The sequence below is a fragment of the Haliotis rufescens genome, unplaced genomic scaffold (genome assembly GCF_023055435.1).
Source record: "Haliotis rufescens isolate VD_foot unplaced genomic scaffold, xgHalRufe1.0.p SCAF_10, whole genome shotgun sequence".
Taxonomy (NCBI): domain Eukaryota; kingdom Metazoa; phylum Mollusca; class Gastropoda; order Lepetellida; family Haliotidae; genus Haliotis; species Haliotis rufescens.
The window spans coordinates 23,201,828-23,221,515 of NW_025963780.1; the positions used below are offsets into that span (position 1 = coordinate 23,201,828).

At 41.2% G+C, this 19,688-nt stretch overlaps 1 protein-coding gene across 4 annotated transcripts in view; it reads right to left on the reverse strand.

Moving 5' to 3' along the window:
• LOC124130846 (polypeptide N-acetylgalactosaminyltransferase 5-like) overlaps positions 1-19,688 on the reverse strand; it is a 390,720-nt gene that overhangs the window by 226,293 nt on the left and 144,739 nt on the right. For all 4 annotated transcript variants that reach the window (XM_046493865.2, XM_046493869.2, XM_046493866.2 and 1 more), the window contains one exon: positions 6,359-6,425. The gene's annotated coding sequence lies outside the window, so the exon portion shown is untranslated. The remainder of the gene's footprint in view (positions 1-6,358; positions 6,426-19,688) is intronic.

The following is a 19,688-nucleotide window of genomic DNA, read 5'->3' on the forward strand; positions in this document are numbered from 1 at the left end:
GAAGATAAATAAAAGTGGCACAACACTCCACTCACTCACTAATTCCACATTGAACAGATAGTTCTACCATGGCATGTCAGCTTACTATGGAAGAAAGCCGCAAAGTGATTCAGATTTTGGTTATTTCCCATTATTGTAAAACGCACAAGCATGGATGTGGTGAATGTCCTTCGTTACACCCCCGGCGTCATTACTGCAACAGTGTGCAAGGAGTTGTTACAAGATTTGTGAAAATTTCCCCCAAAACCCAAAAGTTATGGGGGGCCATTCGGTTAAAAAATACAAAGTTAAAAAAAAGGACAAAAGTACACAATAAAGGTCAAATATTACGAATAAAGAACTAAATGTTACTAATAGAGGTCAAAATACAAAACTATAAGACGCCGGTTAAAAAATACAAAGTTGAAATAATGGTCAAAAGTACGCAATATTTATTGTCAAATGTTACGAAAACATTGTTATGGCGGAACAAGCCGATTAAAATGTTTTACAAATTGCAGCGCCATATGGCGTTCTTTATTGTAAACATCCTTTCGTGCTCACTGACATATTTTATTGTAAACGTCCTTTCGTTCTCACTGACGTTCTTTATTTTAAACGTCCTTTCGTGCTCACTGACGTTCTTTCGAACACATTGTTCTTTCTTTTCTTATAACGTCTTTTCGTAACATTAGACTATTAATATTAATACTTTCGTCCTTCGTTTCAACTTTGTATTTGTTTAACTGGCGTCCGTTTTGTATTTTGACCTTTATTGGTAACATTTAGTTATTTATTTGTAATATTTGACCTTTATTGTGTACTTTTGTCCTTTTTTTCAACTTTGTATTTTTTGACCGAATGGCCGCCCATAAAACGCAGTGATGTGTGTTTTTGTGTATGTCTTTGTGAATACCATCTCAGATAATTGAGAAAAGCTCTACAACTGACTTACTATTTCAGATGAATTTACTGGGGCTGGTATTAGTCCAAATTTACAGCCCAAGAACCTGACCCCCAAGTACCCGACCTTATCCGGGTACCCACTGTAGGTCTCAAGAGTTGGAAACAAAATGTCTGATTGGAAATTGTTTTACCATGGTCCTGGCAAAAACTATTCAGGTACATGTATCAAACAGTCAGATCATGCATACACTAAACTTGACTGGAATCTTTACTCAAACAGTCAAAATGAATGTGTGCATCGTCCCAGCCCTAGCATTGATATTTGTTTGTTTAGTCAGATGATTCAAGATCGCAGTGAAAATGAACCAACTTTACCTTATATTCAAACAACCAGTATAATATCTCCATGATAGTTGAAAATAAATAGAAATTGAAACCAACAAACGAACAAAACAGTTTAGGCTTGGAGAAAGTATTTGTCATCATGACCGTCATCAGTTGTTTGTAAACATGTCAGTCCATCATTGTGAGTTTAACTCCTACATGCTTGTAAACTGCCTAGCAAAGTGGGAGCTGTGGCTGGTGGTCGGGATAGTAAAGAGAGCTCATCCATCTTCCCGAGGCAAGGGAGTTAACTGACTGTTAAAAGTCCACTTTCCACCCTTGCCGAACTAGGCTGGAATTCCTGGGCTCGATCGTAGCGCCACCAGTGGCTTTTACGAGTTATGTCCCTTCTAAGCCTCTTCTATGGATCAATCAGATTCCACCTCTCGTATCACTTGCATTTGTTCCAAACACAATGGCGGCACCCAGTCAAGACGATCTGATCGATAATCAAGATCTATATTGTGATAAAACGGGTCTAACATCGGGAAATGCATCAAATCACGTGAGCACCTTGATTAAAAACATGAAAAGACTTGGAAAATATCTGTTGACAACGAGTTGGCAGTGCACATGCTTTCCAAATCCTACATTCCTCCGAAATCTGCATGACAGTTTACTAACTGGATTTCGATTTCAGTGCGCGATTTTGATTGGACTATGCATAGACTCGTTAGTCCAGCCAAAATGTAACTCTATAATTCCAGCCTAGTTCGGCAAGGGTGGAAACTGGACTTTTATAGTCAGTTAACTCACTTGACTCGGGAAGATGTTTGTCATCATGACCATCATCAGTTGTTTGTAAACATGACAGTCCGTCATTGTGAGTTCAACTCCATACATGGTTGTAAACCGCTAAGCAAAGTGGGGAGCTGTGGCTGGTGGTCGGGATAGTAAAGAGAGCTCTGCAAATGGGGAACACTGTGAAGAGTTTGGGGTATGGTGCTGACAAACCTAAACTAATTCATTGTTGGTTGTTCAACGCCAAATTCCAAGTCAAGCAAGTCAGTGAGTCAGCCTACCCGATCCTGTTAGTCGCCTCTTACAACAAGCCTCTTGCTGAAGACAAAGGGTCGCAAGCATTGGTTGCTGAAGACCCATTTTAACCTAGATCTCCATGGGTGAGACAAGCATGGTTTGCTTATGATCAATACTAACCTGGAATCTTAAAAAAACCAGGAAAAATAAGGTGAACATTAAACTTAGAAAGCAATGTATCCTAAACTCACAGCACTGCTTGCCGCTGCAGGAGCTCCACACACCAATGCCTCCTAAAATGGTGACACCATTCAACCTCCAATAATCTCAACTAGCACATCTGGATACCTGCGCTGAGAGTAGACCCTTAAGCATTGGGTGTACTTAATGGGATTGTTATATATTTACATACTGCCATTAAGGTCTAGTTCGCTAGATTAGGTCACAGCAAGGGAGCGATTATTACACTCTCAGATTTAGCATGTGGTAGAGGATCTTTCTGTACAGCTCACAAGAGGTCTCAGATGTTTTATTGGCAAACCACTGACAATGAGTCCAAGTCATAAAGATTAAGTGTCGACACAGTGCTGTCACGATAGCAGAAATCCTGAGTGAAAAGACTTTTATTACAAAAGAGTGTGTATGACATAATGTCATTATAACTATTCAGGGGTGGTCATAATTCACTGAAGCATTGAGCCAGTGAGTGAGTTGGGTTTAACGCCGCTTGTAACAGAATTCCAGTTATATCACGGCGTGTCAGTCATGTGGGAGGAAAGCCCAAAGTGATGCAGGTCTCAGACGTTTACCACTTCGATGAAACCCACGAGCACGGGTATGGTGCTGACAAACCTAAAAACATAATCGGGGCGAACCGGGATTCGAACCTTCAATCATAGGTTTCTGGCGTGCCCAAGGGACGCAACTCTGCACTGGGCCAACCGTGCCCCCATCATGAATGTGTACACTACACACTTGGTAGGGAGAGTCCAGATGCAGTGTCCGAAATATCTGCTTGCCTGCCTTCCCATGGCTGGTAACTTTTCTGTCCGGCTGCATGAAATACTTTTACGACTACTTACATATTCAGTTTTATTACAACCCCTTGAGATACTCTATTAATTATTTGAATTTTTCAACTGAATCAAGACGCAATTTGTCTCTTAAGTTTCTTTGCAATTTTTCAATATTTATTATGTCTGAATACAGGCAGGTAAGTTTGAAAATGGGCAAGCAACACTTACAAGGGCTGGGATGGGTCCAAATTTTCTACCTGGGTACCCACCACCCACCACCCTTTTACCCAACCCTACCTGGGTACCTGCTGTAGATATTTAGAGATAGGTACAAACTGTCCGATTTGGAAAAGTTTGACCGTAGCCCTGGCAAAATGTATTTAGATACACGTGTAAAACGATCCGCTCATGCATACACTGAAGTTTAATGTATGAAGTATTATCTTTATTCAAACATATAAAAGTAAGAAGGAATGGGTGCATTGTCAGAAAGAAATGAGAATATTAGTGACTTGTAGTGTAACCATAGAGTTTTAGATAATTTATGTCATTAAACAATATATATTACGTGACTAATCACGAGTCCGGGTAGTCCTGTGGGTACCGGGTCCTGCTCAGGACCCACCTGACCCGAGTACCCGAGTTACCCGTCCCAGCCCTAACACTTATGAGTCACCTGCCTGACTGTCTTGTTGGGTCTTAAAATTAATTTCAAACACTGTCCAGATGGGGCATAAATGTGATTGGATGCTTGTCGATGTTGTCATACGAACAGGATGGGATGTTAAGCTTTATTTCAAGTGATAATAAACAAAAGTTAACATGGGTGGTGCAAAGTTTAAGAATATTTCCTCAATATCGCAATCAGTATTACATAGTTTAAACAGTGGATGTTTATGTTGAGACTCTGAATGGGAAGAAGGCAGTCTTTGTTGCATACAGCCTTCGGTTCTCTCCCAAAAGGACGTCAAACTGAGTCCTATACGTTCACTCAAAGGCATGTCTGCACATCTAACTCACTTTCCCTTGTAAGATACGTCAGCAACATCTCCCCGTAAGGTATCTGACAGCTACTCGAGTGGTGATCTCTATGCATTTTGAAACAAACTGCTAAATCTGATTGCATCACAATCTATCATCATCATCATCATCATCATTATCATGACAGGGTAACAACAAGTACCATTGTTTAATATCTTTTGATATGACGCGGTCAGGGATTGAACCACTCTCTAGAACAGATATCAGGACATAAAGATGATGCAATGCATATACTGCCAAGAACCAGTCTTGGAAAGGCTCCATTGATCTGTATGACACATGGGTTCAACACTTAATAAAACACATATATTTCTGTCATAAAGTGTTTAGCCAAGTATTTATATGTTTGAATATTCATTAGCACAAGCGGATGCGCTACCACTGGACCAAGGAGGCGGTCCAGTCTTGATAAAGCGCAGGCATTCTATGAGAATATTATTCAAACAGCTTCATCCTTGATATAAACGATTTCATCCCTTCAAAATCTCTACACAATATTCCGAACAGTACACAGCTGTATACCAAACCATACTCCCACATCTTGCATCTACCATGCTGAATCCCAAATCCCATATCCAAAATCCTGCATTCCGAATCCCCATTTCTTTCATTCCACATCCTGCATCCCTCAAACCAAATGTCATAACCAAAATCACCACATCCTACATCTCGCATGCTGAATGCCGATCCACATCCAACGTCTCGCATGCTGAATGCTGATCCCACATCCAACGTCTCGCATGCTGAATGCTGATCCCACATCCAACATCTCGCATGCTGAATGCCGATCCCACATCCAACATCTCGCATGCTGAATGCCGATCCCACATCCAACATCTCGCATGCTGAATGCCGATCCCACATCCAACGTCTCGCATGCTGAATGCCGATCCACATCCAACGTCTCGCATGCTGAATGCCGATCCCACATCCAACATCTCGCATGCTGAATGCCGATCCCACATCCAACGTCTCGCATTCTGAATGCTGATCCCACATCCAACATCTCGCATGCTGAATGCCGGTCCCACATCCAACGTCTCGCATGCTGAATGCTGATCCCACATCCAACATCTCGCATGCTGAATGCCGATCCCACATCCAACATCTCGCATGCTGAATGCCGATCCCACATCCAACGTCTCGCATGCTGAATGCCGATCCCACATCCAACATCTCGCATGCTGAATGCCGATCCCACATCCAACATCTCGCATGCTGAATGCCGATCCCACATCCAACATCTCGCATGCTGAATGCCGATCCCACATCCAACATCTTGCATGCTGAATGCCGATCCCACATCCAACATCTCGCATGCTGAATGCCGATCCACATCCAACGTCTCGCATGCTGAATGCCGATCCCACATCCAACATCTCGCATGCTGAATGCCGATCCCACATCCAACATCTCGCATGCTGAATGCCGATCCCACATCCAACGTCTCGCATGCTGAATGCCGATCCCACATCCAACATCTCGCATGCTGAATGCCGATCCCACATCCTAAATCCCCCAAAATGCATCCTGCATTCCGAATTCTTAGTTCTTACATCCTGCATACCAAAACCCTCGAATCCTGCATCCTGAACAGCCATGTTGATTTTATTGATGAAAAGAGGCACACGTTCAACTAAACAATCCTCTGAAAATATACCCAAGGCATCACCAGGTCCCTGGTGCCATTTCTATCAAGTGCATCTCAGACAAGAATCCCTTTTATCCCAAATAATCCTGTAATCCAAACCCCTTCCGGTGAAGACTTTCAGGAATAAGTCTTCAATCAGCCCATTACTTGCCGACCTTAACGACTGTGCAGCCCAGGACAGTCCAACCTCCGTAAGCCGTGAAGTCTGGCACTGGCTACTGATGACTTGGATATTATACATTTAACCTCGACCATACCGAGACTACCAAACGATGTATCATTTCGGAGAATTTCCCTTTGATTGACAAGTTGCCAGAGAAGGGATAGCCCATGTCAATATATCCATTGCTTTTTGATACTTCGTTGTATTTGATTGATGACACGTTTATCAACACTGACTTACCTTATTGTGGAGGCGAATGGTGCTGTAGGCTGAATTATTTCTTGATAATCCTTGCAGCGTTAGTGACCTGGTAAAATGGATGAGCAGATTGTTTAGCTTTAATAGGTGAGGTAAAATGAGGGGTTTATCGTCCAACATTATTTCACTCACATAGCAATGAGCATGCATGTGTGTGAGTAGCAGATTGTGCTGGTGCAGAATATTCCGGTTTTATAATGCTATTTCACTGAGAAACAATGCCGCAGTTTAACATAAATACTTAACTTAGACACAGAATACTGGCTCCGAGCTTCCCAGTCCTTGTTTTATTCCCTTAATGCAGAGCGCCATACAGGGTACCATGTCTTGTAACATCTTTGGTATGAGTGAGTGAGTGAGTGAGTATGGTTTTGCGCCGCTTTTAGCAATATTCCAGGTGTATCAAGGCGGGGGACACCAGAAATGGGCTTCACACATTGTACCCATGTCAGGAATCGAACCCAGGTCTTCTGCGTGACGAGCGAACGCTTTAACCACGCTCCGACCCCCCCCCCTCTTTGGTATGAGTCAGGCCAGGGGATTAAACCAATGACCTTCAGCTCTCTGGGCAGACACTCTATCCACTACACTAGCAGTGTTCCCGTTTACCGGTAATTACCAGTTTTTTACCAGTAAAATTAGGCATGGACCAGTAATTCATGTGACTGCCTTTCCCTGTGGACCAGCAAATAAAGTACTTATAAATCTTTGTTCTTGAACAAAACATCGGTGATATTCAAATAAGTACATTTTTTCGAACAAAATCAGTTTGTCTGTTACCATCAGGGTTTCCCCTTGTCTATTTCTAGGTTCAATATCCATCTGTAGCGACTTCGTCTCAAAATATAAAAAAAAAAAAATTGTGACTGAAGTTTGTGTGAATGACGTATAGATCTAATTAAGTTACTTCAGAGATGACATCTTTGCACTGAACACAAAGTTGAAAGAATGAAAACCAAACAATTTTCATACTTTTTTTTATGTGTTGAAAGTTGGGATTGGCAAAAATTAGGGGGGACTGGTAATTTTTAGAGTTGCCAGTCCACAAGGACTAGCAGTTTCAAAAGCCAGTAGGAACACTGACTAGGGATGCGTTTTAATTTTAAGCCTTCATAGAAAGTGCTAGGTTGAGTAATGACCAAAGATAGACTGAATTCAGAATTCAGCCATGAATAAATAAAGTAAATAATTCTGGAATTAATAAAAAAAATGTTCTGTAGCTCACCATTACATTCTGCAATAATTGCAAAATTACATGCAAAAGGATACATTTACAAGAGCAAAAATTGAATTACAAACAAGTAACAAGTTCTACACAACAGACATCTTAAATTCATGTAAATTGGATTCCTAATTGGATTCCTCTTGATAACAGACCTGTGAAGATCCGGGGTAGAATAGGTCTTCAGCAACCCATGCTTGCCGCAAAAGGCGACTATGCTTGTCGTAAAAGGCGACTAAAGGGATTAGGTGGTTAGGCTCGCTGACTTGGTTGATGCATGTCATCGATCCCAATTGCGTGGATGGATGCTCATGATATCAATCACTGGATTGTCTGGTCCAGACTCGATTATTCACAGACCGCCGTCATATAGCTGGAATATTGCTGAGTGCGGCGTCAAACAACAAACAATCAATCAATCAATCTTGATAACATTTATGCACAGCAGAAATTCAGATTGTCAGATTTGAGATTATCACCACAAAGCTTCAACATCAAATAGGCCTTATGGTTTTTGAGGATATGTTTGAAAAACTTATGCTGAACAAAATAGTTTACATGAACTGATATGAAAAAGAGGGAAAAAAATTAACTGTGGTTCATTTTTAGACCAAAAAACATATTCTCTGAAGCAAAATGTTACAAAAAGGTCTGTTGAAAAGTTGTTCCCTGTACATCAAGCCTGCATATAATACAAGATGACAGTCAACTTGCACCTCATTAGTCTCAGCACCAGCTATTTTTGTCATTCAGTTTACAAAAAAAGATGAAATGATATTACAGTTTTTAGTATATCGTTTTTCAGGTTAGCTTGTCAATGAGACATATTTAGCAATGCCATATTATACAGGGTTTGGAGTTACCTCCCCTTGCCATTTGAAACTGTTTTGAAATAAATGCTCTGTATTCTGCTATGATGTTCATGTTGTTAAGATGGATTCTTGCAGGCTATCTGAAATCTGTTAAATCTGAAGACAGTTAGTGTCACTAAAATCAGAAAATAATCTTGTGTGTGCTTCACCTTCATACACAAAATATGACCGTAAATCTTCTAATTGAATCCCTTGACATACCTGTTACCACCGTAATTAGCACAACAGACACCTGGGCACTGTTCCACAAAGCGATCTTAGCGCTATAACAGTCATAAGTCTATGTTCAAGTATGGGAGTTACGATCAACTTAGCGCTAAGATCGCTTTGTGGAATGGGGCCCTGGGCCCACTTGCACAAAGCGATCTTAGTGCTACGACTATTGTAAGCCTATGTTAAAGTACGGGAGTTACGATCATCTTAGCGCTAAGATCGCTTTGTGCAAGCGGGCCCTGGAAACTTGACAAAGGGGGCACTTATTAAAACTATACACAAGTTAAATTTGTTGTCAATTATCAAGTGGTAGACTTAGTTCACGCCATCATTGAAACAAAAACCTTTTCAATTATAGAGACAAGGAAGTTATATGCCTTTTCTACACAGCTGTGTCTACTGTAAAAAGATCTGTGGCATGCAAATGAATATACAGATGTTCAGGTTGCTGTATTTGATTTGGATGATAACGTTCTTCATAGAATGAAACTGTACGTATATTTTGGTCATGTTTACCCATGGGATATCCTTTAGGAACACAATGCTTTGCAATTCATATGTGCAGCCTTAAAGATATACAGGGGGGGGTGAAATGGGGGTTAATATTCATGATTGTTTCACTTCTTTAGTGACTTGCATGTACATGTGTGTGTGGCTGCTTGTACCGGACAATTGCCGGTTTTATAGTTCTAGCCCACTGAGATACCATGCCACAGTTTAACATGAATACCCCACTCAGACACTGTATACCGACTCCGAGCCGACCCATCCTTGTTTTAGCCCCTTAATGACGAGCGCCAGACAGGGTAACAACAAGTACCACCTTTTAACTGTGAGTGAGTGAGTTGGGTTTAACACCACTTTTAACAGTATTCCAGTTATATCGCGGCATGTGAGCTTAATGTGGGAGGAAAGTCTGAAGTGAGGCAGGTCTTAGATGTTTCCCACTTCGGTGAAACCCACAAGCACGGGTATTGTGCTGACAAACCTAGAAACATAATTGGGGTGAACCGGGATTCGAACCCACAATCATAGGTTTCTGGCGTGCGCAAGGGACGCAACTCTGCACAGCGAATTGCAGTGCCTTAGACGACTGGGCCACCCTGCCCCCCCATCTTTTAACGTGTTGGGGGGATTGAACCACCAATGTTCACTCTACAGGCAGACACTATCCATTACACCATCAAGAAACATTTGGCACATTTCTACACATACTTACTGAACAGACTGAGTGAGTACATTACAGTACGGTGCCAAACTACACCTTCAGTTAATGAACTTGGATGAAACTGATTCCCTGATGCATAGCTGCAGCACCATACGCGACCTAACTACTTGTGCTTGCATGTGAGTGAGTGAGTGAGTGAGTATGGTTTTACGCTGTTTTAGCACTATTCCAGCAATATCACGGCGGGGGACACCAGAAATGGGCTTCACACATTGTGCCCATGTCGGGAATCGAACCCGGGTCTTCGGCGTGACGAGCGAACGCTTTAACCACTAGGCTACCCGACCGCCCCTGTGCTTGCATGTATTGTGATAAGCAACAATATTAACCTATCAAGAAAACAATCACATCTAGACCATAAGAAATCTTATTAAAATCAGATCTTTTACTCAGATTTTTCTCTCTGCATGAGTGCGTGAGTGAGTTTGGTTTAACGCCGCTTTAAACAATATTCCAGTTATATCAGCTTAATGTGGAAGGAAAGCCCAAAGAAGACCTTATTGTGAAACAATACAGAAGTCGAGGTATAAACCAAACTCGATAATGGCTTACAAGGCCAAGAGCATGTGCAGCAAACAACTGAAGTCATCACATGTAAGATTAATAACCTCTTCGAGGATTCCAATCCCACAATCATAGGTTTCTGGCATGCCCAAGGGACGCAACTCTGCACAGCGAATCGCGGCGCCTTAGACGACTGGGCCACCCGTGCCCCCGACACACATTAAGTCAAGCAACCAAGCGTCAGACCACCCGGTCCATTTTAGTCAACTCTGACGACAAGCACAGACGACTGGGGGACATTCCTATGCTCAGGGAGCCCCTGGGCAATTCCTCAGCACTTAATTTCACAAGTAATTATATTAAGTAGGGAAACAAAAATGTATCTACTCGCCGGAGGGTACTTTACAGAGGAGCCGATTATTTTGAACAAATGACCAAGTGCTCAATATTTTCCACGCCATCCCTATCGACACCAGCGGTTGCAGGTTAGGCTGCCCCCATGTCAACTCCACTTTAAAACTTACCCAGGGGGGGAATCAACTTTATCAGTGCAATGAATACACTAGACTTTCCTTCCTGAACTGATCCCTGTTCCTCATAGTGACTGTGGTGCACAGATGATTGTAACTCCTATACCATAACATAGACTTCTGACAGTCGTAGCTCTATGATCGCTCTGTGGAACAAGGCCAAGGACACGCAAGTCATTCCCCAAAATACCCCCCAAAATACCCTTTCCCCTACATCCAGTTCCACACCTCTCAGACAAATTTTGAACCTTTAAAAAATTAGGTAAAAAAGTGAATTAATTAAATGTCATTAACTCAATCTGCGAGTCCAAACCCTGAACAGTCAAATTAGATGTCTTCTAGAACCTTCTCGCAGAATATCTGAAGATCAATGTCCAAAGACAACATAAAAAATATATTAAAAAATACTTTTTTAAGAAATCACATTAAGCAAACAGTGATGACAGAAGACATATTGCTTTCCCTCCAATATCTCATCTCAACTGACCCGCTGACACTGGCAACGTGATTACCCTAAAGGGCCAGATTTGAATAATGATCCGCCCTTTTCATCCAATATAACACCATGTCAATAAAGCCTTGCTAATGCTTTTACTGGGTCAGTTGCCACCATCGTACAGGATTTGTTCTTGGAATTCTATAAAGAATAAGCCACTGATTCTCTGGGGATGACCTCAGCACTTTGAACTGATACTGTCGAGTTGGACAGGTCCTGCGATAAAACTTAAACTTCGGTATTCTCAAGTGCCATGGTAATTTATTAAGCCTGTTTTATTTTATTTATTGGTGGTGTTTATTTCGGCGTGAAGTAGGACTGCTTGTAGCTTCTGCAGCTATAGGAAATCATGAAGTGCACACAAACAGGTGTCCAGTGAGGTGTGCTTCAGTGTTCCCATTAAACTAAGAAAAGTTTTTAAAATACTTCCTGGTACCGTAATTCTGGAGTGAGTGAATCAGTGAGTGAATCAGTGAGTCAGTCAGTCAGTCAGTCAGGCAGTCAGGCAGTCAGGCAGATTTTAGCAACATTCCAGCAATATTACAGCAGGGGACTACAGAAATGGGCATTGTACCCATGTCAGGAATCAAACCCAGGTCTTAGGCATGACAAACGAACGCTTTAACCACTAGGCTACCTGACCGCCCCTCACCTGATTCTGTACGCACTCAACAGTTCAGCATAGATACAGAAATATTTGCCAAATAAAAACAAGGACATGAAAATCCTTATGATTTCAACAAATATGATATCACCACAGCAGAAACATACATGCCAAAGTTCAGAATCCTCAGTCTAGCAATTTCAGAGGAGAAGATGCTTACAGAGTCATAAATGCATTTTGAGAGTATTTTTGAGCATGCAGTGTTAAAACTTAAAATGTTGTCAACTACGGACCATACTAGTTACGACTTACAAAACATCTACCAAATTTCAGTACATTCTGAATAAAAAAGGCTGAGTAATGTATTGCCCCATTAAAAAACAGTCCGATTCCACAAAATAATCTGAGTGCAAAGATGGTCATGAGTCGTTATGTTATAATGTCCTAAGAGACCAAAGAGTTTGTTTGTTTTTTTGTAACCTCTGTAACATTGGTCTTATCGAAAACGAATACCATTTTCTGTTAAATTGTAGAATATTTACCGTATTTGACGTAATAAGCGCCCCGCTCCAATAAGCGCCCACAGCGATATTTGCTAATATATTGGCTGGTGAACAATCCCAATTGGCACCCCTTCAGATTTATCAATGTACACAAGACTTATTTATTCGTGTATAATACACACTCATGTGTTATATGCACCCTTAATTACTGGCAATTAAATTCTGGAAAAATATGTTTGTCGTATAATACGCACAGACTTTTCTTTTGTATCATTTCAGGCTGGCAGCATAAACCACAAAATTTAGGATCTTTCAACTCTGTTGTTTTTTTCCCACCAAAATTATATTTCAATAAGAGCCCCCTATTTCTAATATAAAGAGCGCCCTGGGCACTTATTATATCGAATACGGTAACAATCGTAGAAATAAACATATTCCGCGAAAATATTATGTTCATCCTACATTACATAAATTTAACATATTGTTGTCATCATGTCATGCTGAAACCACGAAAAACCTTTCATTATATATATTCCATGCCATGAATGTAAGAAGCTCCTTAATGTCCATTGTGGGCCTGACTATCTAAATATACAATGGGCCGATGGCCTACAGTGAGAAATGAATAAAGAATATCAAGACATCAAAAAGGTCCCAGGTCTTATTTTTGCAATCTTAGCATTTTGACTATTCTTAGTCTAAAGAAAGTGATAAGGTTTATATCTTTTAAAACAAAACAGTTCAGGATTTAGGTGTACCGTCTGGATACAAAGATCTTAGTCTAAAGAAAGCGATAAGATCATTTTGCCCCTTCATCAAACAGGGTCTGACATATAATAGGGCAGTCATTCAGAATGGACTTTCACTCATCTCCTACTTTAATATCCAGTTAAGGTTAAATGGAGTTTAGTGTTGCATTCAAGATTACGTCGATGTGCGTGCATGTGTGTGTGAGAGAGTGAGAGTGAGAGTGAGAGTGTAGTGAGAGTGAGAGAGAGAGAGAGAGAGAGAGAGAGAGAGAGAGAGAGAGAGAGAGAGAGAGAGAGAGAGAGAGAGAGGTGAGGTGAGGTGAGGTGCGGTGCGGAGAGGTGAGGTGAGGTGAGGTGAAATTGGGTTTAACGTCGCGTCCAAGATTATTGCACTTATATAGCGACGTGCATGTACGTGTGTGTGTGTGTGTGTTGCTGCTTGTACTAGTCCGGACTGGTGCCGATTTATAGTGCTAGCACACTGAGATACCATGCTTCAGTTTAACATGAATACCCCACTCAGACACAGTATACTGACTCCGAGCCAACCAGTCCTTGTTTTAGCCCCTTAATGCCAGGCGCCAGACAGGGTAACAACAAGTACCATCTTTTAATGTTTTTTGGTATGACGCGGGCGGGGATTGAACCCCGGACCTTCCGCTCTCCGGGCGGACACTCTACCACAAGACCATGGAGGCGGTGAGAGAGAGAGTGTGTGTGTGTGTGTGGCGTGCGTGCATGTTTGCTAATGCTATGCATACTAATGCTGGTTTTATTGTGCTAGCCTACTGAGATACCATGCCACAGTTTAACATGAATACTCCACTCAGACTCCAAGCCAACCAGTCTTTGTTTTAGCCCCTCGATGCCAAGTGACAGGCAGGGTAACAACAAGTCTTTCAACATCTTTTGGTATGACACACCCGGAGATTGAACCACCAACCTTTCCCTTTTCGAGCAGATGCTCTACCACTGGACCAAGGAGGTGATCCTTCAAATGCCCAGGGACTCGCGGTGATGGGAACAGTGAGTGAGTGAGCGAGTGAGTGAGTTGGGTTTAACACCTCTTTTAACAGTATTCCAGTTATATCGCTGCGTGGCAGCTTAATGTGGTTGGAAAGCCCGAAGTAATGCAGGTCTCAAACGTTTACCACTTCGGTGAAAGCCACAAGCACGGGTATGGTGCTGACAAACCTAGAAACATAATCGGGGCGAACCGGGATTCGAACCAACAATCATAGGTTTCTGGCGTGTCCAAGGGACGCAACTCTGCACAGCGAATCGCGGCGCCATAGACGACTGGGCCACCCGTGCCCCCGCCACCTCGAGGAACTAAGGGGAGAGGATTACAATAATAATGTACAAGAATAAAATGTCACCATTGGGTTACGTACTGATTATACATTCACGTATAGGGTGTGATTGATGTGTTGTGTATAAAGTGATATAGGATATATATATATAAGTTGCTTCGTTATTGCATTATAGTTCTCGTTTGCAAGAGAACATTCTTCTCACAAGATTCAAGTATCGTGCATGAAAGCCACGGGTCAAGTACGAGACAGCTTCCTAATGCGTGTATACAATCTATCGCCGCTATAGTGTCTCTTTCTGTATGGAGAATGCTGTGGTGTTTGAGTGAGTGAGTGGGGTTTAACGCCGCTTTTAACAGTATTCCAGTTATATCATGGCGTGTCAGCTTAATGTGGGAGGAAGGCAGGAAGTGATGCAGGTCTCAGACTTTTACCACTTTGGTGAAACCCATGAGGATGGGTATGGTGCTGACAAACCTAGAAACATAATCGGGGCGAACCAGGATTCAAACCAACAATCATAGGTTTCTGGCGTGCCCCAGGGATGCAACTCTGCACAGCGAATCTTAGACGACTGGGCTACCCGTGCCCCCATCATTGGAACAGGGTGTTGTGAAATGCACCTGCATGCTGCACTACTTCAAAGACCAGGAGAGATGTTTTCACAAATATGGACAGACAGGTTGTACAGCTTTCAATTCTCCAAACAATGGTGCTATATAAGGTGAAGTGACAATTACAAATTAAGACCTTCATTCACTTGACAATGATGTATGCTGTTATGTTACTTTAGTTTCCGAGCTGGTTTCAATAACAGAAACATTTGTCTTGTGAGAGCATTACATTCTAGACAGACAGAAAATGGAAAACACTACACATGGTATTATCTTGTCTTGGAATGCTGAAGAATTAGGTTTATATCTTTTAAAACAAAACAGTTCAGGATTTAGGTGTACCGTCTGGATACAAAGACAATAGATCTTATGTACACCCAGACAAGTCAGTATAATAAGCATGCGTCTGTAACCTTTGAAAAACAGACAATCTTGAAAAATGTGCAGTGGTCAAGTACTTGCAGGAAAAGGGCTTGACACCAGAAGCCATCCATGAAGATACGAGTACAACACTATTGAAGGATGCCCCTTCCTATGCCAGTGTAAAGGTGGGGTGAAACTGAGTTTAACGTTGCGTCCAAGATTATTGCATTTATATAGTGATGTGCATGCATGTGTACAGACTGGTGCCGATTTATAGTGCTAGCTCACTGAGATACCATGCCGCAGTTTAACATGAATACCCCACTCAGACTCAGTATACTGACTCCGAGCCGACCAGTCCTTGTTTTAGCCTTAATGCCAAGCGCCAGACAGGGTCACAACAAGTACCATCTTTAAACGTCTTTTGGTATGACGGGGTCGGGGATCGAACCCCGGACCTTCCGTTCTCCGGGCGGACGCTCTACCACTAGACCACGGAGGCAGTCGCCACTGTAAAGAGATGGGCAGCAGAGTTGAAGTATGGCAGGGAGAGCCTGGAGGACGACCTGTGTCCTGAAGGGCCTGTCATGTCAGCAACACCAGAAATGCTCCACAGAATCCACGATATGATAACCGACCAGCCAATGAGTGAGCGACACATCATCAGTGAGCGACACATCAAGTTCAGAAGGCATTTCCCAGGAAAGACAACATTCCATTATCATAGAAACTTTGGCAATGAAAAAAGTATCAGCTTGTGTTCCAAAGATTTTGACAAAAAAACGCACCAGACACAATATGTCTCGTGCCACTCTAACTCTGTTTGAAGCTGAGCCTGAAAGGTTCTTGCACCAACTTATGACTATGGATGAAAACTTTGTTCCCACTTCCAGCCTGACTCCAAACAACAATATGCAAGTATTTGATCCGAGCACGTTCGTCAAGTTTGTCCATGTTCCAAAGGTCACTGACCCCGGCATATTTTACTAACTTGTCACATCGAAACAATTTGCTCAGATGACTTAAGTTTTTGTGGATATCCCTCTGTGATATCATGTTTAGTCCAAAACAAAGGATTTCACTATTAGAGATTAGGTACTCACAGTCATTTCTTTAAAAAAAGAAGAGATATAAGGTATACACAGTTGTGTCTTGTGATACCAAACTGAATCAGGTCTTGAACATATTTGGTCAAACCCACAAGCATTGGTGTGGTCATTATCAGGGTGAATCGTGGATTCAAACCCACAATTGGATTTGGGCATGCCTTATCAAGGGACGTAACTCTGCACTAGGAATTGTAGCACCTTAGACCCCTACCTGAATGCGATGGCTGAAATATCATATGTAACATTAAATATTAACTCACTTAGACTAAAAAGGGAAATGAAATGTTTCTTAGGTATCAGTGCATTACTTTGAACACTGTGCATCAGTAAAGACTATTAAGACCACCTCCGTGGTCTAGTGGTAAAGTGTCCCCCCCAAAAACGCGAGGTCCGGGTTTCAATCCATGGCCATGTCATACCAAAAGACGTTAAAAGATGGTATTTGTTGTTACCCTGCCTGGCACTCGCCATTAAGGGGCTAAAACAAGGACGGGTCAGCCTGGAGTCAGTATTTTGTGTCTGAGTGGGTATTCATGTTAAACTGCGGCATGGTATCTCAGTGGGCTAGCAGTATAAATTAGCATCAGTCCGGACTAGTACAAGCAGCCACACACACATGTGCATGCACTTCGCTATATTAAGACAACAGTCTTGAACGCGACGTTAAACCCTCACCTTGACAACTGAAATTGTATGAAAGAGTCGAGTTCAATGCTGGCGCCCAGTTGTAGGGGCATCACTTTTTAATAGCATATTTTAAAAAGGTCCTGCCTCACTCCTCACTCCTCACTTCTTTTTCATCTAGCCTTACTTGAGCTGGACAAGCAATGCTTACACACAGCAATGTCAGCTAATACTGAATCTGCAGCTTTAGCAGGCTGCATGAGGCTAACACAAACATACACAACCCAGGAATAATATCCTCCAAACAGGATTAAACTTGTTCCTGGAGATAGCTCAAGACATTTTGAAAGTGAATCAAGTCCTACACATTGAAAAAAGATGAAATGAATAATCAATGGCTCTGTACTTCACCTTAATAATTGTGAACTTGAAATTGTATTTATAATATAAAGACTAAATTGAAAATAATTTCAGAAACATTAAACAAGGAAGAAATAAAACAAAAAAGATGAGTCAATGCGTACAAATAAACGAAATTTTCAAAATGGCCAACATACAGCAGATGTCAAATCAGCTCAGCAAATGCTGAAAGCATAACTTTTTATATTGTTCCAGTGTATTTTTCTATATTGTTCCAGTGTTGGCCATGTTTAAGGACTGAGTGCAAGTACATTAAAGAAATAATCAACAGATAAACAATAAAATCCAAATTACAATAAGAAATAAAACTAACATATTCTACAAAAACAACAAGAATGCGTTTTTTCTCAAACAAACAGATGTCTCCCTCTCCTTTTTTTGGATACACTAATTCAAGATGTTACTATATATGTGTTTACAAATAAGAAAAACAATAATAGTATATTAGATTCTAATTGTAAGTTGATGCCATGTTCGACAATAGACAGTCAACAATCAGCAGCTTTATACTAAGCAGAAAGACTAAAGAATTTCCAAATTGTTGTCAATGGAAACACAAGAAACCAAACAAAAATAAAAGGCAATAGCCGAGCATAGTTTCATGCTAAAATATTCATTAGTTTAAGAGTTATGACTCAGAAACGAAACCTAGAGTTGTTTGAGACTAAGCCCAAACAGTTTCCATGGAAACGTAACAAAATAAACATTTAGAAAAGTTTCAAAAATAGCAAAAGGCACCAGTTAAGCTGAGGAGCAATGCATATGCCAAGTTTAATAACAATATGTTGAAAGCTTTTCAAGTTATGGCTCAGAAACGAACCCTACCCTTGTTTGAGACTAAGTTGAAATCGTTAAACAGAAGAATATATAATTTCCAAAAAAAAGTAAATAGCAAAAGGCACCAGTTAATCTGTCGTGCAATGCATATGCCAAGCTTGTTGAAAAACACTGAATGGTTTTCAAGTTCTGGCTCAGAATAGGATGGGTTTGTCGATGCCAACACTGACTCCAACACCAACTGGAACCGAGCCAAAAACAATATGTTTCCCCTCCCTTTGGCGATGGGGAGACACAATCACGAACAAATGCTTCGTATTTATCGTAATAATGAATTACATAGACATAATATAAATCATCAATAGTTACAAACATGTTCACAATGTAACAACAAAGGAGGATTTGCAATTTTTCAATGCATTTATGAACAAGGCTTTCATGTTTGGTAACAAATCAATATTAAATTGCATGTGTGAGCAGAAGTAAAACAAATTACATTATATAAAAACAATCTTTCTCTAAATCTGACGCTTGAGAGCCATGCAACAGGCATCTATTAAGCAATTCAGATCTGAATATGTTCCAAATGAGACTGCAACTTTTACATTAAAACCATTTCACTGTGAAAGCAGTGCTTTAATTACACTGATCATTTTAATGGGCGAATGCATCTTTCTAATTCAATATGAATGGTTACCAGAAAAAAAAGATGATTTAGATTATTTAATCAAACTCCAATGCTTCTGGATCGGTCCTGTTACTTGAGAAGTGACAAGTTGTTTTTATATTCTTGCGCACACAACTTGTATGGTTAATCATCAAGTCAAACTTCTTTTAAACACTTGTACAGATGGTGCTCTTAAGGATTCTGCTGTTGTGCAATAAGAGGGTTTTCTTTCTTTCCAAGATATTTATTTTGAAAATCAGAATTAATCTGACTGTTAATGAAAACAAGGCAGTCATTGTGCATTCTATAGCACCCAACACACCACCAAGACAAACATACCCTTTAAATATATGGGTGTTGCTAGTATGGTTTGTGTGTGTCGGGCTGGGCCTGTATTGGAGTATCTGAGTTGCCCCCTCTACACGCAGCCCAGACAGCGAATGGGACTTCTCCCAGAAAGGGCTGCCTAGTCAAACCCACCTAGAACTTTTCAGAGAATGTGAA